The sequence below is a fragment of the Hyperolius riggenbachi genome, chromosome 3 (genome assembly GCF_040937935.1).
Source record: "Hyperolius riggenbachi isolate aHypRig1 chromosome 3, aHypRig1.pri, whole genome shotgun sequence".
NCBI lineage: Eukaryota > Metazoa > Chordata > Amphibia > Anura > Hyperoliidae > Hyperolius > Hyperolius riggenbachi.
In genome coordinates this window covers 133348429-133374237 of record NC_090648.1, presented here as the reverse complement: position 1 = coordinate 133374237, position 25809 = coordinate 133348429, and the positions used below count along the sequence as shown (strand labels likewise).

At 42.5% G+C, this 25809-nt stretch overlaps 1 long non-coding RNA gene across 2 annotated transcripts in view; it reads left to right on the top strand.

The window, feature by feature from the left end:
• Positions 1–437: 437 nt before the first annotated feature.
• Positions 438–25809, top strand: part of LOC137561156 (uncharacterized) — a 117731-nt gene continuing 92359 nt past the window's right edge. For both annotated transcript variants that reach the window (XR_011029891.1, XR_011029892.1), the window contains exon 1: positions 438–514. This is a non-coding gene — a long non-coding RNA (uncharacterized lncRNA). The remainder of the gene's footprint in view (positions 515–25809) is intronic.

Genomic DNA, 25809 nt, shown 5'->3' with positions numbered 1-25809 from the left:
AACAAATTTAGAGTTTTAGAAAATGATCAATCTTATTTAAACAGCACCAAATTAGTATTTTAGCTAATTAAAAGCAATAGTAAATGCTTGGAAATTGTTTACAACCAATTATCATATACTATGATTAAATATACATTAGTCAAGGGATACTTGGTGAGTGCAAGGTTTTAAAAGGGGTACTTACCAATAAAATGTTGAGAAACACTACTCTAAACTATAAGGAGATATTCCCATAGTAATACAATTAGGTGTTAGCAGGGGTGCGCGTGGGCCGCCATCAGCAAGCCAAATGGTGATTGTCTGGCTGCACAGCATCTGTAAACTAAGAGATATGGCCTCAATTCACTAAGCTTACTCCTGTCTTTAATAACTCTTCTGAGCTGTTTTACAGTTATCACAATTATATCACCATGGTGATAACTGTAAAATAGCTCAGAAGAGTTATTAAAGACAGGAGTTAAGGTTAATGAATTGAGGCCATAGAGAAGATGACTTGTATCGCCGCGGGGAGCAGGTAATGTATAGCATATACAGAACCACCCCATTCCTAACACCCCCCCCAGCTCAGGCTCCAGGTCCCCCCACCCCCTGTTACTTCCCTGTATATAATGTATGAGGCAATGTAAGACCAGGCATACTATGTTTAACTGTAAATACTGTATCCATGACCGTTGTCTGTGATTTTAATGATTTTGCATTTACCTTGGTTAAACAAAGGCTGAGTGCTAAGAACGGCAGCACCCACTATTAAAAGCACACAGACCTCTATGTTTCATTAACTTCCTGTTGAACTTTTTTTTTTTTTTTTTTGGTTGACCATGAAAATGGTATCATATTAAAAATGTATTTGTGGTGTTCCGCTGCACATTAATGAGACCGCTCCCATACAACAAAATAAGTAAGGCTTATTAAATATTAACCAGGCAGCTCCCTGAAGCTAGAAATGAATGTTCCTATTCTGATGCTAATATTCACTTCTCTGTAAAATGTAGCTAGACTAGTAAATGCCCCGTATCAGCACAACTGCAGGACTGCTTGTAATCAGTATGTGCGGAAACATAACAATATGCTCTTGTTTACAGCTACATACTATGAGAGATGATTCGGCTGACTTGTAAAGAGCACACATCTTCTGATTAATCATTTTGAGGGATTCATTTGCTTGAGTATTCATTTAGCCTATGAAATTCTAGCCTATTCCTAAATCTAGCCAATCAGAATCAAGAATCAGGATACATTTTATAATGAGCTTGAGTGTTTTTATATGTTTATACTGATTATCATCAAAATATACAGTAGAATAAAACAAAAGTCTATTTCTGATTTATGAGGTTAAGATGGATCTGGAAAATGTGAGCTAAGTGTAAATTACCAGATCGGGAGTCTTAAATAAACCTGATGGCTTTCCCTAAGAGTACATTTGAAATTGGCGCCGGTAGACTTGGGCGCAGGATACAGCGGTATATGGCTGATCCTGCTTCTGCACAAGTCCGGGCCGTTTTAATTACTATTCCCCCTCCAGGCCACCATGGATAGTGGGGGAATGAAATAATTCAGCTTCCAGGGATTGCTGGAACCTCTGTGCCTTGCTCTTCTACTGACCACATATGCTATTGCTCCGTTGTTATTGCCTGATGAAGCGGGATCAAACCTGCGAAACGCGTTGCAAATTTTGAGTTCATAATTAAAATATATTGACTGTGTTTACTACAGTCGTTGTGTGTCTACTTGGAGGAGGTAAGTCCACCACTACCTCCTCTATTTACCAAGAATTTGGTTTTTAAGCTCATTTAGCTTCCTTTTATCCTTTTGGCGCCTCTGTTCTCCTGCCTGAAAGATTAGAGCAGTTCTCTAATCAAAAGCATAATCACCTTTACAGAAAAATATTTCTTTGTTACAGCTGATACAAATCCTAAAATAAATATGCACTGTTTCTACTTCCTGCTTTCAAGGAAGCAGACATATTGTTAACATCCAGTGCTTTCAGATGAGCTTATCTGTCTCTGATCAAATTACAACTAGTGATTATATACAAATGAGGGGGAATTAGACAGGCTAAACTCTCTGAATGCATACTGTTTGCATTCTCTCTGTTTTCTTTCTGTCCTGTGCAAGAAGAGTTCAGGTCCACTTTAACCATTTCAGCCCGCAGGCACCTTATGCAACAGAGCAATTTTCACCTCCCATTCATTCGCTAATAACTTTATCACTACTTATCACAATGAATTGATCTATGTCTTGTTTTTATCTGCTACTAATTAGGTTTTCTTTGGGTGGTACATTTTGCTAAGAATTATTTTTTTCTAAATGCATTTTCACAGGAATATTAAGAAAAAAAATCATTATTTCTCAGTTTTCGGCCATTATAGCTTTAAAATAATACGTTACCATAATTAAAACCTATGTATTTTATTTTCCCATTTGTCTCGGTTATTAAACCATTTACATTTTGTCCCTATCACAATGTATGGCACCAATATTTTATTTGGAAATAAAGGTGCATTTTTTCAGTTTTGCATACATCACTATTTACAAGCTTATAATTTAACCTGCCTGGCGTTCTATTAAGATCGCCAGGGAGGCTGCGGGAGGGTTTTTTTTTTAATAAAAAAAAAACTATTTCATGCAGCCAACTGAAAGTTGGCTGCATGAAAGCCCACTAGAGGGCGCTCCGGAGGCGTTCTTCCGATCGCCTCCGGCGCCCAGAATAAACAAGGAAGGCCGCAATGAGCAGCCTTCCTTGTTTTGCTTACATCGTCGCCATAGCGATGAGCGGAGTGACGTCATCGACGTCAGCCGACGTCCTGACGTCAGCCGCCTCCGATCCAGCCCTTAGCGCTGGCCGGAACTTTTTGTTCCGGCTACGCTGGGCTCAGGCGGCTGGGGGGACCCTCTTTCGCCGCTGCTCGCGGCGGATCGCCGCAGAGCGGCGGCGATCAGGCAGCACACGCGGCTGGCAAAGTGCCGGCTGCGTGTGCTGCTTTTTATTTGAGCCAAATCGGCCCAGCAGGGCCTGAGCGGCAGGCTCCGGCGGTACTGGACGAGCTGAGCTCGTCCAGACCGCCCAGCAGGTTAAAACAATTTCGTAATACCTTCTTCACATGCATATTTTAAAAGTTCAGACCCTTAGGTAGCTATTTATGTTTTTTTTTTATTGTATTTTTTTTCCATTAAACATTTTTTGGGGTAATTTTTGGTGTGGGAAATTAACAGTTAAAACCTATGTATTTTATTTTCCCATTTGTCTCGGTTATTAAACCATTTACATTTTGTCCCAATCACAATGTATGGCACCAATATTTTATTTGGAAATAAAGGTGCATTTTTTCAGTTTTGCATACATCACTATTTACAAGCTTATAATTTAAAACAATTTCGTAATACCTTCTTCACATGCATATTTTAAAAGTTCAGACCCTTAGGTAGCTATTTATGTTTTTTTTTTTATTGTATTTTTTTTCCATTAAACATTTTTTGGGGTAATTTTTGGTGTGGGAAATTAACAGTTAATTTTAAATGTAATAAAATGTGTTTTATGTATTGAAAAACGTATGTAGATGTAGTTTTACTATTTGGCCATAAGTGAGAAGAGGACAGGAAACTTTTTTTTCAGAAAGACCGCGGCCTCTGATAAGAGGCCGTCGGTTTTTCTGCCGGGGACATGGATCGATGAACGGGAAACATGTTCCCATTCATTGATCGCTGGGCTACCGGGGGCGGCACAGGGGCGCGAGGGCGAGCCCACGATCGCCAGTGGGAGCGCACAGATGCGCGCATCATCACTGCAGCAGCTGCCTGGACGTGAGGATCATGTCCAGGTGGCATAAAATTCAGCTATGTAAATGACTTTCTCCAACCAGGACCCAGTTAGAATAGTAATACTAATTGGAAGACAAAAGAATCGTTCCATATCGATTGCCTTCATAAACTGCTAATTTTCTATACAATTTGATCCTAAAAATCGCATTGAAAGATCGCATTTGGTGAAATAATTGTATCTTTAATGGGAACGTTAAAGCCTCCTTCACTAATAAGGAATGACAGCTTTCCTGGCAGAGAACTGAGCTTTTGAGAGTAGAGGACAGATAAAAAGGTCAACAGTTCATATATTTTACCACTCAGAGATAAGGAACAGATTGTTTCATTGAGCTGAGACAAAACAATAAATCTACCTTTTTAAGTTTTTAACATAACATAAAACTGTGAAATATCTAAAAGTCGTTTTTAGACTTAGGAGGACAGATACATGTATTTATCTCATCAGTTTATTTTACTTAAAGATTACCTTAAAGAGGGCCATACAAAATCTGGTAGATAGGATCCCTTTCATACAATGTGTTGGACAGATGTGTGATCCCAGCACTGCCCCAGGTGTATGACCAGTCAGCAAGATGACACATCATGTTCACTCAGCTTCTATAAAGTAATCTCAGAGATGTGTAGATGGAAGACTGTGTCCTTTGAACTTATATATAGATTTTTTTTATATGCTTTTGCCCCCTCTCTATAAATATTTTACATTTAGCACATGTAGACCGATTTCCCATGGTCAGCTGAGTCATGTGCGACAAAGATTATTGTAAGTGCCCAAATAAGTAAAAATAATTTAAAAAGAAGGTATGTGTTGGCTTACCTTTGTGAGAAATGACAGGTGTGTTTTTCATACTTTATTTCAACTGATGCACAAAAGTACAGACTACGCATTTCTTGGCTCAGAAGCTGCATGACACTGCGGATTCAGCACTTTATTGACCTGAAGAAGTGGCTTCTGAGCCGTGAAAGGCGTAGTCTGTCCTTTTGTGCAATAGTTGAAATACCATCTAAAATATTGATATGTCATTTTTAGTGAAGGTAAGCTACCTCCCTTTTAAACGTTTTTAATAGTTTTATACTTACTCGGGCACCTCCAGCAATTTTTGTTGAATATGTTTTCACTAGTGTTGGAGGGTTTAAATTCTTTGTTTTCATTATAAGATTTTATTTTTGGATTTTCTATTGCCACTGATTCCAAGGCCGAGTGGGAACAGTACTTCCTCGCATGCGACTCTGAGCGGTCACTTACTATAACAACTAAGTCTTGTGAGTATATTTCTACTGATACACACACATCATGGTAACTTACTATTAATATACTACACAACATTAGGCTCCTGGTGTACCTGTGTTCTTTGTTTTTGTTCTCTCAACCAGATACAGCAGGATTCCTTATTTCTCTCTCCACTCCATAGGACATATAATCCTTTTCACTCTCTGTGGCACCTTCCTTGTCGTCTTTTCTGTACTACATGTAAACCTCTGATTCTCTTTACTGCTCATATAATGCCACTCTCCTGCTGTAAATTAACCATTTACCATGTCCGAGGTGGTATATCTATGCCCTGCAGATGCTGTAGTCATTGATAAAATGAAAGTGAAAGCACAAACACATGATTATTATAAACTGGGGGTGGGGGGGCATCTAGTGGCTAGATAGTAAAAATACACCCTATGTACATTATATTAAATAAAAATACAGTCTGTCCTCATTACCTCCTCAACTGTCCCATAGTTACCACCAAAAAACATTTGTATATTAAAAAAAGACATTTAAAAAAAATCATAAATTGTTACCTTAAAGGAGTTATCCAGGCAATTTTAATAAAATAAACGCTACTTACCGGGGGCTTCCTCCAGCCCCAAGCTCCCAGGACCTCCCTCACCACATCTCTGCTCTCAGCCGTTCACCGGAGCTCCAACTCGGTCCCCAGCAATGACGTCAGAGCGACCTGGAGGTCGCTCTGTACTGCGCCTGCGCGATCGGCGCTGTCAATCACCGCCATGTGGGCCGGAGCGGACTGCGCAGGCGCAGTAGTTCTGCACCTGCGCAGTCCACTCCGGCCCACATGGCGGTGATTGACAGCGCCGATTGCGCAGGCGCAGTACAGAGCGACCTCCAGGTCGCTCTGACGTCATTGCTGGGGACCGGGTCGGAGCTACGGCGAACGGCTGAGAGCAGAGATGCAGCGAGAGAGGTCCTGGGAGCTTGGGGCTGGAGGAAGCCCCCGATAAGTAGCGTTTATTTTATTAAAATTGCCCGGATAACTCCTTTAAGGACACTACATTTTTCTAATATGTATGTCATTAGGGTTTAACAGTGTTATTTTTGTAAATGAGGGCTTGTATTTAGTGACCGGCGCAAACCTGTAGAAAACACCTTTATTTCCATAATTTAAACATTGTAATAACTGGGACTAATGGGCAACTAAAATGTGTGGGTTTTATCCACAGTACCAGGTTTTATTTTAAAAATATAATGGCCGAAAACTGAGCAATAATTTTTGTTTTCAATTTTTTTCTTAATACTCCCATTAAAATGCATTTAGATACAACTATTCTAGCATACTGTACTGCCCAAAGAAAGCCTAATTTATGATAAAGAAAAAACAAGATAAAGATAATTTTGTTGTGATAAGTAGTGATACAATTATTGGTGAATGAAAGGGAGGAGCGCTAAAAGGTGAAAATTGTTCTGGCCCATCAGGGGAAAAAACCCTCAGTGGTGAAGTGGTTAAAAGGAGTTACATAAATCTGGCTGTGAAAGCAAAATGCAAAATGCAGTATAAAACAGTCAAGTATACTGTTTCTTGAATTTCAAGTTTTGTCTAGCATAGCTACATATTTTACAGGAAACTTTGCCTCAATCCTTAGTGGTCATTTTTTGCAGAGCTGACAACAGTCTTTGGCGTTTACTGAAGCCAGTCACACTCCCTGAAGTGCATCCATATAAAGTTTTGACTGGCAATTTAGACTCCGACAGCTTGGCACTGTGTACTTTGCCTGAGCTGTCAGTTTATTTTGCTGGAGCTGAATTGTCAGCATTAGCAGAAAATTCAAGATTTGTTCCCCCTAAACCTGACTTTGTTTTCGTGTTGATAAAAACTAATCATACCCAAACTTCAACACAGCCACCATCTCGCCGGCCTAAATACTATCCTCCCCACTTCTATACAAAAGTTAAAGACTAACATAATCCTGGTGGTGCTAAGTGAATTTCCACTTTTGTCAACAGTTTGCTATAAACCCGTAAAAGTGCTGCAAAAAAAAAAGTGCTGTGTTTGCAGTTTAATGTCATAATGAGTTACCGTACTTTTTGTTTCACTTTGCAGACAGCTATGGATTTCCAAATATGGTTGTAAACTTAAGTTACATTACTTTTCTACTCTGTAATCTGTACTCTGTGTTGCACCATCCACTTCAATCCAGCATAGCTCTTTTAAAATCTGCTTTATCAGTGTAAACATAAAAGGTTAACAGGTTACATTAAAAAGCTGCGATAGTGGCTACAGCCGGCTGTTTTGGACTTCTTTAGTCCTTGTTCACGCCACACAGCCAGACACACAATGCAGCAAACCCTCTTATATAGTGAGTATCAAGCATGAGCTAACCAATCGCAAACATTGTATGCAAATGATCAGACCTGATGGGGAACTGACCAAAAACGGTCAGCCTAGCCCCACCTCCTAGTCCTAGTGGGCTTCAATATGAAATTCCATTGCAGCCAATCAGGATTGCCCCCATAATGAATGCTGGCAGAAAACAGACTACATTATAAAACTTAATGATTGCATACAATCAGGAGACAACGGCAACTCACGCAGGATGGATGCCTACAACCTACAAAGCTCTATTGTTTTTATTTCCCTTCTAGGGCTATTTAGTCCGAACCTTGTAAGGTTTTTTTCTTTTTTTTTGCCTTCCTCTGGATCAACTAGCATATGTAAGACTAGTGTTAGTGTTAGCTTAGCATCATACTTTCTGGTTGAACTCAATGGATGAATGTCTTTTTTTTTAGCCCAACTAGTACCTATGTAATTATCCCACTTCTCAATACTTTACAGATACCACTCCAACCACTTCTTACATTATGCACACAATCTTCATCTGTCCTTCTCCAGAATCACCTCCCCACATTTACATATTCAAGACTTTTCCTTAGCCACTCCATCCCACTGGAATGCCCTTCCAGTGGAAGGGAATTCTAGTGATGCATTGAGAAGCATAAACTACTGTGCTTGTTTTTCTGTATACTGCACAATTCAGTGCAATGAATATGATCAAAATGACAGTTAATGGTGTCGCAGGAACCCATGTAGTGCCATCTGCTGATTTAAAGCACACCTGAACTGATCCGGAAAAAAAATAATTAGCCCCTCCTGGTGTTGCTCCCTTATCCCCCCCCCCCATGTACACACATAATCTATATGCCCCTATATGTCTTTCCTCCATTGTGCTGCTGTGGCCCCCACTTTAGAACACTTAAGGTGGCCACACACCATACCATTTTTTGAATATCTATTCAATTTAAGAATTGCAATCAATTTTTCTGACTGATTGTAACATTTCAAAAATATGACCAATGTACCACACACCTATGTTCAATTTTTCCCCAATTATGATAAAAATGATTGGAAACTCTGAGAAAATTGCTAGGGTGTGTATATTAATAAACTGACAATCTAACACACACCATACAATCTTTAGAAAGATTGAAGAAAAATATCTGGCATTCCAGATCGATAAAAATTGTATCGTGTGTGGCCACCTTAAGGCACATGTTGTGTCCCGGCTGCACACCTCCTCAGTCTCCCTCATGCAGGAGTATTCTGCACAAAAGCCTTAGCTGCAACCAGCTGGGACAGAGCTTTTAAAGAGAAACTCCAACCTAGAATTGAACTTTATCCCAATCAGTAGCTGATGCCCCCTTTTACATGAGAAATAGAATGATTTTCACAAACCGACCATCAGAGGGCGCTGTATGACTGATTTTGTGCTGAAACTCCTCCCACAAGAAGCTCTGAATACCGCGATACTCTGGGCAAACTGCCACAATGTAACAATGTTCACAGACAGGAAATAGCTGTTTACAGCTGTCTGTAACAGCCAGAACAGCTAGAAAGAGCTACATAACCTGCCCACAGTAACAATGTCACCATGTAGTACATGTCAGAATGTGAATCTGGGAGAGGAAAGAGTTTACAATGAGCAAACACTGACTAAATCATTTATACATAATTATGGTAAAAAATGAAGCACTTTTTTTACTACATTATTTTCACTGGAGTTCCTCTTAAAACAGAGGCTACAGAAGCATATCAGAAATAAGTCCTAGCTTACTAAGCCTTGGGATATCCATAACCCCAATAAGAGTTACAAGTTCAAAAAAAGCTACAATAGCAGTTGAAGCAGCTCACATATTTATCATGACAGGTTTAAAGCAAACCTATGACTTAAAAAAATAGATTCCTTAGTATAAGGGAGCCTCTGGATGATGCTGAGGCTTTTCTGATCCTCATCCACCTCACCGATGCTACTACTACGCAAGCGCGGCCAAAACTTGTGCTTGTACTAGGACAGGAGCATAGCCATGCAATATATTTGACAAACCCTAGTCAAATATAATCGGAGGAACCCAGCGCTGGATCAGTGGGGCCAAGGAGGGCAGGGAGGTCTCTGAACTAACCAATGGACTTTCCAGAGGCTTCTTTTTTGGGGGCCTTTAGGTGCCCTTTAAATTACACGCTGAGAATACATTTACAGTAGGTGCGGTCATAAAAATGCAAATAATTCGGAGGTGTTGCAATAAAATGCCAATTTTGTGCAAACTGACACAGCTTGGATATGGACCAATCAAAAACTGCAGCTACTAAATTTCATTGGTCCATCTGTAAACTGCATACCTGTACATTTGCATATATTGAGCATAGCCTTTGCATCAGTTCATAAGTGCTTCCAGCTCATTTACCATCCCTAGAGCACAATTACATAGGTTAAGAAAAAAAAACATATTCAGATCCATCACATTCAATCTCAAAAAATTACAGTAGTTTTACTCTACAGGAAGGTAAAAAAAAAGAGGTTAAGTAGAGAACAAGACATGCAACATGCAACGTAAAACATCCTTCCATTTCCTTCCACAGTGCTCAGCTGTCCTGCATGTGTAAGAAAGCAGATCAGTGGAGGCTGGAGGGCTTGGAGCTAATTGGCCCTCTACCATGGCTTTGGCCTTGTAAACCGATTGAAGGAAGGCGTGAAGAGCTTATTGACGGAGGTCAAAGTGAGGTGACCCTTGCCATTCAGCGTTTGACCACCACTAGAGGGATTGTGCTGAAAATGAAAACCTTCAAAAGACACCTTTAAACCTATAAAATGAAGCATAATGTAAAATGGCTGTAATCATTAAGCACAGCCCAATGTTCATAACAGGGACCATTAAACATTAACATGTCTCCTCAGGGAATAGTAAAACCTATTTTGTGACAACCCTTCTGATTTGCACACGACTATTTTCAGTCTTAAACGGATCCATTATTAGCAGCATGACTCTGACTTCGGCTTGACCTCCTCCCCCTCACGGAATTATGTCATGAAGATATTTCTGTGTCCAGTGTTGTCATTGCTCTTTGAGATTTTAAAGTATTAACTCCTGGGAATCCCACAGAGAGTAGAGTCCATACAATTACATACAATTTTTCTGTAATACAAATCCCTCTCAGGACTTGATGTGCTCGCAGCCAGAATCTGATCGGTGACTGCTGACTGCATTAAAAGCTTCTTTTGCTGAGATAAAATACAACATCGTGTCAACTAACAGTTGCATTCCACTGTGCTGTTGTCGTTTAGTCAGAGACATCCATAAACAATACAAGTCAAGGTTACCTTGCTAATGATTTGCGCAGTGCTCATGTGAGATTTGAAAACGCTTTTAGTGAAAGGTCCGCCTTTTTAAGAGCTTAAATATGAGCAATGTCTATTTTACCATTCAAATTAAAGCAATTGACATTGCTAGAACAGCATTTTCTAGTGAGAATGTTACCTCCGAGTCTTGAAATGTAAGAGTTACATATTACATATAAGAATTGTTTAGGAGCCTGAAATCACCCTAATGTATACAGAACATCTGTTTGTTCTTTCCCTGCCCTGCATGGGAATGATTGCATGTGCATAAAGAAAAAAAGGAGGGCACATGAAGTACAAGATTGAAAATCCAGAAATCCTCCTGTTGTGTTGGCTCCTGTGACAAATTTAGAATAGGTTTCTTCCTGAGTTCTCCCATTGTCCAATCACTGAGTATGTGAATGTGGAATTGTAGGGTGGGAATAGCATTAGCCACCCAGACCTTCAGCAGATGCAGGATGAGCTGTCTTTCAGCTTCATCACCGGAATCCCAGATTACCCTTATATGCTCTATGCAATACAGCATTAGTTCTAGGGCAGCGCCTAGTTCTGGTGTATGTCGCTGAGTGCCGTGCCCCCGAAACCACCTGCTTCACTGCCATGGGGTCTTTCTGTTACAGTGGGTCTATTGTAGAGTGCTATATGTCACTAGAGTCTGCTGCAGGGCGATGTCTGTTACTGGGGTCTGTCTGCTACAGAAGTGTTTGCCCTCTTGAGGAATTTGGGTGACATGCTGTTGCCTAATTGTTGTTTTCCTAGGTGCATAGTGCTTGTCTACTGCGTATCAGTACTTACAGTATATTTGAACTTTTATGACTTAGCTAGTGCATAATTTTATATTGCTGTTTATCTAGGGCCAGAGCCGCCCCTGTCCAATTAGAAATCAATTCGGTGTGGTGAGCAATTCAATTATATAATTTAATCTCAATTAGATTTCCTATGAAATCCCCTATGTAGCCATTGAACCCCCACCTGCTCAACAAATGTTTTTCAGTTTACCCAATTATATTTTCAGCTGATGAACTGCCTAAAATTGGTAAAAAGATGATTAATGGGACAGCATTTACAGCTGGACAAATGAAGGACATCGAGGGACATATGTATACACTTTCGATACCCATCTGAAGTAATCAGAAACAATCATTTCGCTGAGGAAAATCTTTAGTGATACTTAGCTTTACTTTACATACCTTCCTCAACTTTGCTTGACTTTCATAACCTGATAAATTAATTTCATGGTAAATCCCGACAAAAGCTTCATTGCAAATCTGCCCTATATGAGCATTGGTGTAATAATGGAGTCCGTGTTTCAGTGATGCAGCCATGCCAGTTGGGCGCTTGGTGGTGCCAGTAGTAAAAATATTGGTCATTTAAATTACCAATATTTTATGAAGCACTTACACGGTGTCCATTCTCTCACGAACCCTCCTCTCCTAGTGCCTAACACTAACTTTCACCCCCCTCCCAAGTGCCTAACAACACTAACCTCTGAAATGACTATGAATTTTAGACAATCATCTACAAAATAGACGATTGGCTGCCCTATGACCTCTCCACATAGTATCCAATTGGCTACAGTACCGCATTACCGCCTGGATGCCGGACTACCAATAGTTTGCATTGGCGTATACCGTATATACTCTACTATAAGTCGAGAAATTTAGGTCCGATCTACTTTTGTGAAGGGTGTGTGTGTGTGTGTGTGTGGGGGGGGGGGGGGACTTATACTCACATCAGACCTAAAGTTCTGACTAGTAGCTTAGTATCAAGTGTCCCCTCTACTCTCCATTTGCTCCATTCTGTCTGATTGTGTCCCCCTGCTTTAGTTAGATGCCTAGTGTAACGGTTGGGTGCCGGTTGGGTGCCGCAAGATCTGCAGAATCACCAAAGATACAGACGCTATACCTGATTATGTGTGATCTGCAGAATCACCAATAATACTAGTATAGCAGCAAAGAGCTGAGTGTGTAGTGCTTGGTGCAACCATAACTTAAGTAGTTTTGCGAGACCTCACCAGAGGGGCTGGTGAGGTACAATCAGTACACTGACTGTATAATAGCGTACAAGCCCCAGCAAGCTGGGGAAACTGATACTGAGGAGATAGGATCTCCCGAGGAGCGTATGATTCAGACTGTACTTCAGCCTAGTGATCACCTGAGGAGCAGGTGATTAAGACGGTGCTGCAGCCTAGAGGACACCTGAGGAGCAGGTGATACAAACAGTACTTCAAATAATGATCACCTGAGGAGCGGGTGATTAAGACTGTACTGCAGGTTAGCGAACACTGATTAGTCCTTACCAGAGGAGCTGGCAAGGAACTAGTTTTAACCAGGTAGCAAGAGAAGCTACGCTAGGCCTCTCCAGTGGAGCTGGAAAGGTAATACAAGTGACTCGGATAGTATAGGCTAAACCTTCCAGTGGAGCTGGGAAGGTATTATCAGTCACTAAGCAACGCCTCCCCAGTGGAGCTGGTGAGAATAATGAATAATTAACGAGTGCTCATCAGTGGAGCTGATGAGCCTCAGAAACCAATAAGGCTAGGCCCCTTCAGAGGTGCTGGCTGGCACTAGCTGAAACTAATAAAGGCCATGCCCCTTCAGAGGTGCTGGCTGGCACTAGCTACAAGGCACTGCTAAATACAACCAGACCTTTGGGGGTTCTGGGAACGTACTAACAGATACGGTAACTGTAAGTTTGGCTAGACCAGTAAAACTGACAAGGTACTACCAGTTACAGAAACCATATAAATAGGTCAGACCTCACCAGAGGAGCAGGTAAGGTACCATCAGTCACGGCAACTGTATAGTTTGGCAAAACCTTACCAGAGGAGCTGGTAAGGTACTATCAGTTTAAGTGACAATCTAATTAGCAGAGCTCGTGACCTAATAGTTTAACTAGACCTTACCAGTGGAGCTGGCAAGGTACTACCAGTTACAGAAACCATATAAATAGGTCAGACCTCACCAGAGGAGCAGGTAAGGTACCATCAGTCACGGCAACTGTATAGTTTGGCAAAACATTACCAGAGGAGCTGGTAAGGTACTATCAGTTTAAGTGACAATCTAATTAGCAGAGCTCGTGACCTAATAGTTTAACTAGACCTTACCAGTGGAGCTGGCAAGGTACTACCAGTTACAGAAACCATATAAATAGGTCAGACCTCACCAGAGGAGAAGGTAAGGTACCATCAGTCACGGCAACTGTATAGTTTGGCAAAACCTTACCAGAGGAGCTGGTAAGGTACTATCAGTTTAAGTGACAATCTAATTAGCAAAGCTTGTGACCTAATAGTTTAACTAGACCTTACCAGTGGAGCTGGCAAGGTACTATTGGTCACTTTAAGGAAGAGTAGCGATACCGTACCAGAGGAGCTGGTGGGTATATAGCACACCTCACCAGTGGTGAGGGCCACTGGTGAGTAGAATGGTCAGACAGGCAAGGTTCGGCAACAGAGAGGTTGGTTTCAGTACAGAATCATGAGGCAGAAGAGTAATCGGTAATCAGGCAGAGGTTCAGCAACTTTAAGGCAGATAGGCAGAAGTACAGAATCAGTAAGCGAGATCAGAGTCAGAGTATAGCCAGAGTCAATACACAGGTAATCAATATAATATAAACAATATCCTAGTCTAGGTGTGAAGTCCTTGGTTTCAACACCTGGTATCTAGCCTAAGGTCTGAGCGCTAATACTTAATGTTTTCATGACAGCAGACGCCGGCTGATTGAAGCCCGGAGGCTTAAGAAGCAGAGGAGACCTCACTGACACGCCCCCTGCAGCCAGCCAATCCGGGGTGCCGTGAGTCTCCTCTGACGTCAGCTGACCAGCAGGTCAGCTGACGAGCCTCCTTCTAGCATAAAGGTCCTGTCTGTGCGCGCGCCCGCGCGAGACAGCGACCTTATGGGCACATGACACTTCTGGCCTCGGCGTGCTAAAGGCCGGGACGGACGGAGCAGCCAGGGGCATGGAGGTAGCTGCGGTGGCGACGCCATTCGCCGCCGCTGCCTCCAGACTTGTTACACCTAGTCACAACAGTGCAGCTCCCCCCTGCAAGCTGCAGAATAGACTGACTCCAGCTCTTACAGCTAGTGTTGGGCGAACACCTGGATGTTCGGGTTCGGGAACCCCGAACCCCGAACTCCCCGAACATCCCGCTTTTGGGGGCCCTATGGGGTTGCAGGCATAAGGGGGGAGCATGCCCCAATCGCGGGGGGGGTCGGAAATTCCCCCCACCCCCTCCGCTAGCACTCCCCCCTCTGCCCGCTTCCCCATACAAAAGTTTAAGGAAAGTAAAATAGTACCGGTGGTAGTGGCTGGCAGTGACCGGAGAGTGACGCGTTGAGGGAGGCCGGGCAGCGGGCGGTTCAGCGGTAGTACCCTTGTGGTACTTCCGCCCTTTCTCTGACCTCACGTCCTCTGCATACGAGGGTACGCGTCACGCGTACCCTCGTATGCGTCATCACGCAGAGGACGTGAGGTCAGAGAAAGGGCGGAAGTACCACAAGGGTACTACCGCTAAACCGCCCGCTGCCCGTCCTCCCTCAACGCGTCACTCTCCGGACTCCTCCTCCTCACTCACTTCACAGTGCCACTGCCAGCCACTACCACCGGTACTATTTTTACTTTCCTTAAACTTTTGTATGGGGAAGCGGGCAGAGAGGGGGAGGGAGCGCTAGCGGAGGGGGTGGGGGGAATTTCCGACTCCCCTCCCCCCACGATCGGGGCATGCTCCCCCCTTATGCCTGTGACCCCATAGGGGGGCCGTATTCGGCCGAACAGGGCCCTGTTCGGCCGAACAGGAGCCCTGTTCGGCCAGGCATTGAGCCGTTCGGGACGAACCCAAACAGTTTGGCCGAACACCACCAGGTGTTCGGCCAACCTCGAACATCACCCGAACAGGGTGATGTTCTGCAGAACCCGAACAGTGGCGAACACTGTTCGCCCAACACTACTTACAGCACATAATGCTAAACAGCTGGCGGGGGTAGGAGCTGCTCAAAATCCCCTGTTGTACCTGATGCCTCTTTACTATTCCGACCCCCGCCAGCTAATTCTGGCCACAGATCACTGTCCTCGCTGGCTGTCCCTGGTGGGTGCAGCTTACCTTCACTGCACACAGACTTGACGGACCTGCCTAGTGACCTATGAGGAAGTGAAGGAGGGGATCAGAGCAGCGAGAGAGACAGACATGCTGGATGGGGGCTGAAACCAGCGTATCCCAGTGATTTGTTTATGGAGGCTATCAGCAGTGACTAGGAGTTTTAGCTGCATCCACACTGGGGAATTCACTGACAGCCTCTGGAGCTGACCTCACAAACTCTGCATTTAACTAGCCAGCATGTGAATGTACAATGAAATGGCCAGACTGGTAAAGTTGACATAGCCCTGAGAGCTCAGGCTGGGAACCTTTTTGTTTACTTGATTGTTTCTTTGAAGTGCAGGACTGGGGTTATCTTCCCTGGCACCTCCAGTGAAGTGCACTGGTGCTTATCATTGTTTTTCAAAAAGCTACATACACACGTCGGATTTTTGCAAACGACCTGTCGTTTGGACGTCCAAACGACGGGTTGTTTGCAAAAATCCGACCTGTGTACGAGCCTTAACTGAGGCAAGATACTTGAAACAATTAACCCCTTATGATCTGCAAGTATGTTTCCAACACTGTGCTGCTGTTAAAGTTGTGTATTAACACAGCAGAACAGTGTGGGGAAGATGCATGGAGATCATGCAGGTTTGCTCCAAGTGTCTTGCCTTGTACATGCCCACTGTTAACCTTATTTATCATTGATTATACTTACAGAAGGTTTGGACTTGACCACAACCTTGCTGGGTAGACATTTGAGACATTAAAAAATGCCAGCTTAAAGGGTCAAATATTGGGATTGACTTATATACGAGTTTGACTTTTATTCAAGTATATACGATATTAGACACTTGCTGATTCCCACACCTAAATGACCTGATCTGATAATAATGTTGTGTCATTTCTGAGGATCTTTTTGAGTTACCTAGCCTCGGACATTCTTTCATTTTTTCCCAAAGAAGGTCTGCATTAGTGTATCAGCCAGGAACTGTCAATTTATTATTCGATCCCCACATTTACAAAGATCTGGCCAATCTACAATGTTTAATTGCCCAGTAAAATACTTTCTTCTGTCCTGTACTTGATAAATGGCACTCCCGGGGTGCGGAAATGGTCATTGACGAATGGCCAGATCATGTAAATGTGGTGATAGAAAAGAACAATAGAGGGTTCCTGGCTTACAGTGTGCAGACCTTCTTTGGATAATTCCATGTACCGTATATACTCGCATATAAGCCGACCCGTGTATAAGCCGAGGTACCCACTTTTTCCTCAGAAAACAGGAAAAAGTGATTGACTCATGTATAAGCCCCCTCCTCAGTATAGCCACCTCCACAACAGCCAGATGTGCCCCAAGGTCAAGTCAGCCCCCCTCCCCATAGCCAGATGTGCCCCAAGAATGATACAGCTGTGTCTCAAGACACCACTAGATGGCAACATAGATATGAGACACAGTGATTGCCACACAGGAAGAATCCCTGATTATTGCACCGCTTGCACGCTCCGCTTCACAAGCCAGGGGACACAGGTGGTCTTGAGCAGCACACTCTGCACACCATGTTGCAGGGGATGAGGGCTACGGACACTGCAGGGAGACAGCTGGCAAGAGCAGGATCACTAGTGTATTAACCTTATGCTCCTCTGAAAGTAACAATACCTGTTACACCATCCGTCCTTTTCCACTGACTTACAAATAAACTGATGAGATAACTTTTCAGCACATTTTTTTGTGCTGAAAAATTAGGCTTATATGCGAGTATATAAGGTAAGTCTGTTTAGTCCAGCACCTGGGAATAACAGTTTGTGCAGGCTATTGGATGTTTTGACATTTTTTCACGTTTGACGATGCTTTACACCGGCACAATCATAATGTACCTCCCTTTTGCACATTACATTAGTTATAAACATGCAATAAATGAATCTACACATAACAGTTTCTATGAAAGAATAACAACGTGCCTAGGTAACAAGTGCTGCATAGCTAATTCTCATGCATATAAATGTAACTAGAGTTCACCCTGATTGTACTAATCATTCTGTGCAAGAAAATGACTAAATGCTCATTGCCGTGGGCTCTTGTCTTGATTAGTAGTTGCGTGTTACATGTTTATCAGTGTTCTATAACTCCTTGAGTTAGCTGTGTTGATTGAGTAATGAAAGGCATTGGGTCCTACATGTTCTGTTTGAGAAATATTGTTTCTATTGGCTGTCTTCTGACAACAAGGCTGCAATAAGAATTTATCCCGCGCTGGCATCAACTGCAGAAATGAGCTGTTTCTAGGCAATGTGTTGCCCAAGGTAAAGTGTGATGGCGATGGCAGAAGGCAAACCTTCACATCTCATTACATTTGCATTCAAAGAATCAGGTTTGTATTGTTTACAACTATAATATTTGTAGATAATAAATCCAGCCCCCAAAATACAGATACAAACATGAATGATTGAAACTTTTGTGTAAACTATAATCAAAAACTTATTTTAAAATGTGTTCCCACCTCATCACTAATGACATTATGCTGAATTACTTATTCTGGTACCGATAGTAGGTATGACCAGGGCCGGCCCGCTCATGAGGCGGGGTGAAACTTTTGCCTCAGGCGGCAAATTTCCAGGGGCGGCACCCGCCCGTCCGTGGGTGCGGGGAGCTGGCCCGCCGAGCTGGAGGGGTAGCTGGCAGGACGGGGGTATTGGGCCAGCGGCGGGGAGGGGGGTCGGACCCCCCCCCTCCCTCGCATGGGTCCCCCGTCCTCCGCTCCCCTCCAGCCTAAATAGAAGCAGCCGTATGTGTAAGAGGCACGGGCGGGGAGACACTCACCTCCTCCTCGCTCCAGCGTGCGCTCCACTGGCATCACTTCCTGCAGGACGCTGCAGGAAGTGACGTCAGTGGAGCGCACGCTGGGAAGAGGTGAGTGTCCTCCCCGCCCGTGCCTCTTACACATACGGCTGCTTCTATTTAGGCTGGAGGGGAGCGGAGGACGGGGGACCCAGGCGAGGGAGGGGGGGGTCCGACCCCCCTCCCCGCCGCTGGCCCAATACCCCCGTCCTGCCAGCTACCCCTCCAGCTCGGCGGCCCCCCAGAGCGCCCCCCCCCCCCCCGAGGGGAGGGGGGGAGGGGCGGCGGTGACAATTTTTTAAAAATTTGCCTCAGGCGGCAAAAAGTCTAGGGCCGGCCCTGGGTATGACATGGCAGCACCTTCTATTATTTACATGCTGCGTAGAAAACCCATCTCTATACGTCAACTACTACTGCCCTGTTCTGCTGCTGTTGCCCTTCTCCCCCTGCTCCTGGTAAACACACAACCTACTTGATAGGCATAGATTAATTACTGGATACTCAGACATTGGTTTGTTCACTGCAGTAATGTTACTATTTGATATTCTTCTCTAATATTTCTCAACTGAAGCCAGTGATACGTTGAGCTCAGTGAAGCTGCCCCCCACAATCAGCACAAATAAAAATTCCCTCAAATCAGTGCCACGCTTGTGCACATTTGTGCAGCAAAAATGAAGGTTTGTGCTGCTTTCGCTTTGAAGATAATAGCACTTTTTTTTTCCAGACAATCAGGGGCCTTGCTAGGATCCAAAGAGATGCGGGGCACTTTTGGCCACTCTAGCTGGAAAAAAATAGATGTGGCCACACACCAGTGGGTGTGGTCATGGGTGGAGCCAAAATTTACATGAGCTTAACAGTGGTCTAAGTAGGCTTGCCCAGCAAAATGTTGGATGAAACCCCCTCTCCATTAAAACAAACAAAAAACAAAAAAATACAAAAAATGCAGCATATCACATAGATAGGCATTGTCACTTAAACACTAGGCAGAATTACCTGGCTTCTGTGCTGGCAGTACTGGCTTTCTGCTGGGTGGGCTGGCCTGCCGACAGGTTATCTGGCAGTTCCCCCATAGCATTCCCTTACCTTCTAGTGTACCCCGTCCCATGCTCCCATGAGCCCCGCATTCAGGCACCTCAGCTCCCTGCATGCCCCCATAAAGGCATCACAGTGTCCAGCATGGCACCGCACCACCCAACTTGCCCTCATAGAGGCACCACAGCAGCCAGTATACCCCCATTTGGCACCACAGTTCACAGCATGCTCACCATTGAGGCACCACAGCTGACTATGTCTAGGAGACATCTGGGGAACCCCAGAATAGATCTGGGGCATGTACCGCTGATCTTTGGGGCTAGAAAAGCCCCTGCAGACAATAACATCACTCAGCCTCTGAACAACAGCCTACGGACATTGAATTGGTATGGTTTGATGGTGCTGTGATTGTGCTAATTTGTGGTGCAGAAGTCACCATTCTATCTTTAATAGTGTTTGAGACATTCAAGTTTTTATAAAGGTCAAAAGTTCACTCAGCCCCCCTACAACATTGCACAGGCTGAGTGAACTAGCCCTAGTAAAAAATCTCTGAAGTCCCTTTCTGTTTTTAAGTAGTCTATGCAAGAGAGCTTTTTGACAGCTTGTTGAATTCAGTCTGCAACTGAAAACCATACCACACAGATTAAAAAAAAGTAAATTATTCTGAGTATTTTCTGATATGCTAGTAGCTTAAAATGTATTTTATTGATAAGGTGTGAAACTATCATCTATGAAAAAAATGTAGAAGAAAAAGGAAATGAAATAAGGGCCATTGGGCTTTATTCACTAAGACAAATAACATGTATTATCAGCGTTAACACACCTTATCAAAGTTAACATGACATATCAGAGTTAGCATGCCTTATCAGAGTGAACATGCCTTATCAGAGTAGCATAGCGACTGGTACGAACTTATGCCTGCTAATTGGCAATGACAAGAGCTCCACTCGTCCTGCTCTGAGCCCCTGCGGGTCCAATTACTTTAAAGGACATTATCCCCGCACTTTGATTGGCCCAATAGGCTGCCTGTCACTGACAAGAAACTTGACAGGTAGTCTCTAATTTGACGTACAGGCAACAGCGCATTGAGGGCCGGCTTGTGCAGTTACCAGAAATCATGTATGCGGCAGAGTTTTTTTAAAAAAAATTCCGTGTTGTGGCGTACATACATGGAAGCGTATTTTTTCAATAAACTTCCATGTAACTCCAATTTCGGCCACAGGAAGTGAGCAATAGAGAGCCTCACTTCCTGCTTGGCCTGCAGCCAATAGGGAGATTACCATGCATTGCCGTGGTAATCACCGAAGTCTATTTGTATTGTTACAACGTGATGCGATCATTGCACCGCAAGCTCCCATAACACTGGTTGCCAGTCTGAAACCGACCTGAGACTAGTGATGCATTTGTACAGCCTTATCCCTAGAATTGTCGCCTGAAGGATTACGTTGTGGTCCCCGCCGGAGGGTAGGAACACACTAGGCAGAATCGCATATGCGTTTTCCATAGAACATAGTGGTTAACGCATATGATATTCTGCCTAGTGTGTTCCTACCCGGACAGATAAAAAGAGGTAATTCATAAGATAAATCTTGTAACTGCAGTAAGCATGATAACCAACAATTAAATAGGCTACAGCTTTAAAATTCAGCCTTTTTTAAATGTAGCATGAAACAGCTTTACTGTTACAACGTTACTAGATACCAGTTACTTTCTTTATTTTACTTTAGATTTAAAAAAGGTGGTGCAGGGCTGATTATACTGATTGATGGACTCGCGTTTCAGATTTCTTCAGACATTCACTGTAAAACCATTTTTATATTTTCATTTTTTTTCTTTGCAATACTCTTGATGTAAAAGGCAAAAGAGCAACCGAGATCTTAGAAAAAGAAACTTCCAGCATCATGAGAAATGGAAGGGAATTTGACCCAGGCGAGAGCTTGTGTTTGATTTGTTCGATAAATGGCAGCTTTTGTTTCTGAGTGTGTGTTTTCTTTGCTGTGTTCTTTTTACGAAGTGGACGGGGAGCCTTTCAGAGTGGCATGGAGCATATTTCAGACTTACAGCTTAGTAAGACGAGCCAGAAAGCATTGAACGCTATATTTAATACTCAGCGGTGTGGGGGTACAGTACAAACAGCTGACAAAGAGATGATGCGGCTCGGTCATCAGTTACTGAAAGAAGAAACTCATTGTTTTACAGTTTATACTTTATTCACTAAGGAGTAAAGGAGTGCTTTAGTTGCTGCAAAGAGTTCAGTAAGTATTTAATTTTTCAATTAAACCTGTGATTTTGTAGCTGACAACTGATTTTCATGTCAAGTGCCTGTATAATCAAACATATGAAAATTCATAGAGGAATTGACATATGAAACAAAAAACTGATAAGAACAAAAGTTTTACTAATTGGAACTACCCATATCCTACTACTCATCCATCACGTAAGTAATACAATTTCACGGAGCATTACCAAAGCCCATGTGCCGGACGGAGGGAGGAAAGGAAGAAACAGTAAGATAGAGAAGTACAATCCTACACGTTTCAAAGGTTCATAATCTGCTTGTATTCATCTGAAAATTGAAAATCACCCCAAATGGACCATGTGAGGGTATAATGCTCCATACGATCCTGAGACATGGGAATTAGCCTTTCCATAGCCTCTATCACATCCACTCTTAAAAGCCAAGCTTTGATGGTAGGTGGGAGTGAAGACTTCCAGTGGAGAGTAATCAATGCTCTGGCCGCGTTGATAAGGTGTACCACAAGTAACTTTTTCTATGCATTCACAGACATATCCGTATCATGCAAGAGAAAGGTGCTAAGAGCAAAACGCACTGTAGAGTATGTAATCTGCTAATTCAGATGATTAACCGTCCTCCAGTAGTAATCAAGGGAGGGGCAAGACCAAAAGATATGGAAGATACCACCATCATTTGCCCCACACCCCCAACAATTATTTGGAGTTGAAGGGAAAAAACGGTGTAATACTTTAGGGGTCCTGTACCAACGGGATAATGTTTATAATCCCAATTCCTGGGTGTTTGCGTTAAGTGACCCCTTGTAATTAGATGCAAAGATCTTTTACCATTGTTCTCTTTCAATCTTAAAGCCCAAGTCCCTCTCCCAAGCCTCCTGGAATTTCAATTTATCAGGGCATGAGGGTTCAAGTAAAATTTTATAAACTTGAGAGACCAAATGTCTATGGGGAGCTGCACTCATCACCAACATTTCAAATGGGGTCAAGGGTTTCTTCCATCAAATTTGCCCTTAAGGGAGTGTAAGTATAAAAAAAAATCTGGGAATACTGCCAATTAGATAATTGCAGATCCTCTCTAAGAGCAGACAGTTCAGAAAGAGACTGGATGTCCCCCCCCCCCCCGATATAAAATCTTTTACCCTTGAACAACCTCCCCCTGGCCAGTTTTGCAGAAAAGAAATATCAGGGACCGAGAGAAAACATGGGTTAGCCACCAAGGGAAGGGAATTAGTTTACTAGGATAGGAAGCCAGCCCCAGAGTTCGCAGGTATTTCCTCATACTTTTCACAGTAGCTGATAAAATAGGTCTTTTTCAATTGGCTAGGTATTTTTCAATTGGCTCGTAGTGTCTGACCATTCCAGACTACTGGACAAAGTGCAGACTCTTGTTCAATCACTACCCAATTTTTGGGGGTGACACAATTAGACAAGTCAATAACCCTACATAGCTGTGAAGCTAAGTGATACTTGAAGTGGTCAGGGAGGCTCATCCCACCCAATTCCTCTGGAATACAGAGAACCGTACATTTGAGGCGAGGTGGCTTGCGTCCCCAAATTAACTTGTTGATATGCGTCTGTAAGGTGCGCAAATAGGAGGCAGGGAGGTCAATATGTAGGCATAAACTGATATAAAGAAAGCAGGGTAACAGATTCATTTTTACTGACGCCATTCGCCCAAAAACCACGTCAAGCTAGACTTGTTTTCCCAGTTGAGTAAATTGGTTTTTAAAACATCAGCAATATGAACAATAATTAGCCTCAATAAGATTTTTGAGGTTACAGGTCAAGTTGATTCCCAAAATTCTCATCCTAGAGAAAGGCAAATGTAGACTGTCATAATTGTACTGTTTCTCTATTTAATTATATTTTTAAGGCTTGTGACTTGTGAAAATTAATCTTCAATTTGGATAATCTGCCGAACTCCTCAAATCTTCGAATTAAGTTTGGCAGGGAGGCAAGCGGTTCTTAGGTAGAATAGAAGATCATCCACAAAAGCAGCTATGACATGGTAAGATTTAGTAGTAGCAGTAGGGTATTGTACCGTGTTAGCCATCAGTAAAAGCAAGAAGTTTTAAATCAGGATGATACCATTTATTGGCTAACTACAAATGAATAAGAATAAACAAGCTTTCGGCCTTGCAGCCTTCGTCAGGTTTACATACTGTTAGTTTGCAAGCTGGTGGTACAGACAGCTTATATACATGCAACATCAAAAGGGAAAACAGATATTTTTTTCAAGCATAAATACGTCATTAACCTATTTTGGTTCCTGGACGTAGTTTCTACGTCCAGGAACCATGCGCGCTACCGCGCGCCCCCGCGGCCGATCGTGCGCGTGCACGCGCACTCCCGGCCGCGGATTCGGTAGCCAAGGAATCAATGTATCGGGCTATGGAGCCCGATCATTGATTCCTCTCCCCCGCTGAAAAAGCGACAGCTTCTCTCGGAAGCTGAGCTTTTTCTGGCCGTCTCCTTCCCGATGCGTCACTCTAAGCGCGTGCTACGCTTAGACTGACGTCATGTAAACAAACTCATGGCCATCTTGTGGCCAAAAAGTAATACTACACCTGAAAAAAAAAAAAAAAAAAAAGAATTAACACACATTTACATTATAAATCTATTGTTTACCTCCCACCCTCCCAAAAGTACCCAAATAAAATGTTTAGTATAAAAAAAAAACATTACAATAAAAAAAAACATGTAAATATTTACCTAAGGGTCTAAACTTTTTAAATATCAATGTAAAGATGAAATATTTCTATATTGTTTTTATTTTAAACTTGTAAATAGTGATAGATGCAAAATGGAAAAAATGCACCTTTATTTCCAAATAAAATATTGTCGCCATACATTGTGATAGGGACATCATTTTAACCACTTCAGCACCACAGGGTTTTTTGCTTAAAAACCAGAGCAATTTTCACATTTCAGCGCTCCTCCCATTCATTCACCAATAACTTTATTGCTACTCATCAGATGTAAATGATCTATATCTTGTTTTTTTGCCACAAATTATGCTTTGTGAGGGTGATATTTGCTTTTAGTAATTATGTTATTATCTGTGCATTTTAAAGGGAAAAATTAGAAAAAAAAGAAAAAATACACTATTTCTCCATTTCCATCCACTATAGTTTTTAAATAAACAATGTTACCATAGGTAAAACCCACATATTGTATTTGCTAATTTGTCCTGGTTATCTCAACATTTAAATAATGTTCCTAGTACAATGTATGGCGATAATATATTAGTTTCTGGTTTGTGTTTTTTGTTTTCTCATTGTACTCTATCAGTAATTAAAAGCCCTTATCTTCATGATTAACAGTAATACACTCTCATGGCATACATATTTTAAAAGCTAAGTCCCTAGGGTAACTATGTATTCTCTTTTCAATGCTGTCACTTTTGTTTTTTTACAAGTATTTATTTAGGGATATAGAGTACATGAAAATAACAGTTTTATTGCTTTTCATTCAGTTTTCCGGTAAAAAACAATCACATGACTTAGCTCTCAGTTGTCAAACAACACAAAATCTATTCTCTCACTTGTCACGGTTAAAATGATACCCTATATACATAATCAGATAGCTTATTGGGCATACAGCGCACTGTTTACCACAAGTACGCATATTTACTCCCCTGACCTTCAGATGAAGTTTTGTGGGGAGTAGATAAGCGTAGCAAGGGATTCAAAGTGGTTAACGGTGTAATAACCGGGACATATGGACAAATACAATACATGAGTTTTAATTATGGAGGCATGTATTATTTTAAAACTATAATGGCTGAAAACTGAGAAATAATGAATTTTTCCATTTTTTTCTTATTCTTCCTGTTAAAATGCATTTACAGTAAAGTGGCTCTTAGCAAAATGTACCCTCCAAAGAAAGCCTAATTGGTGG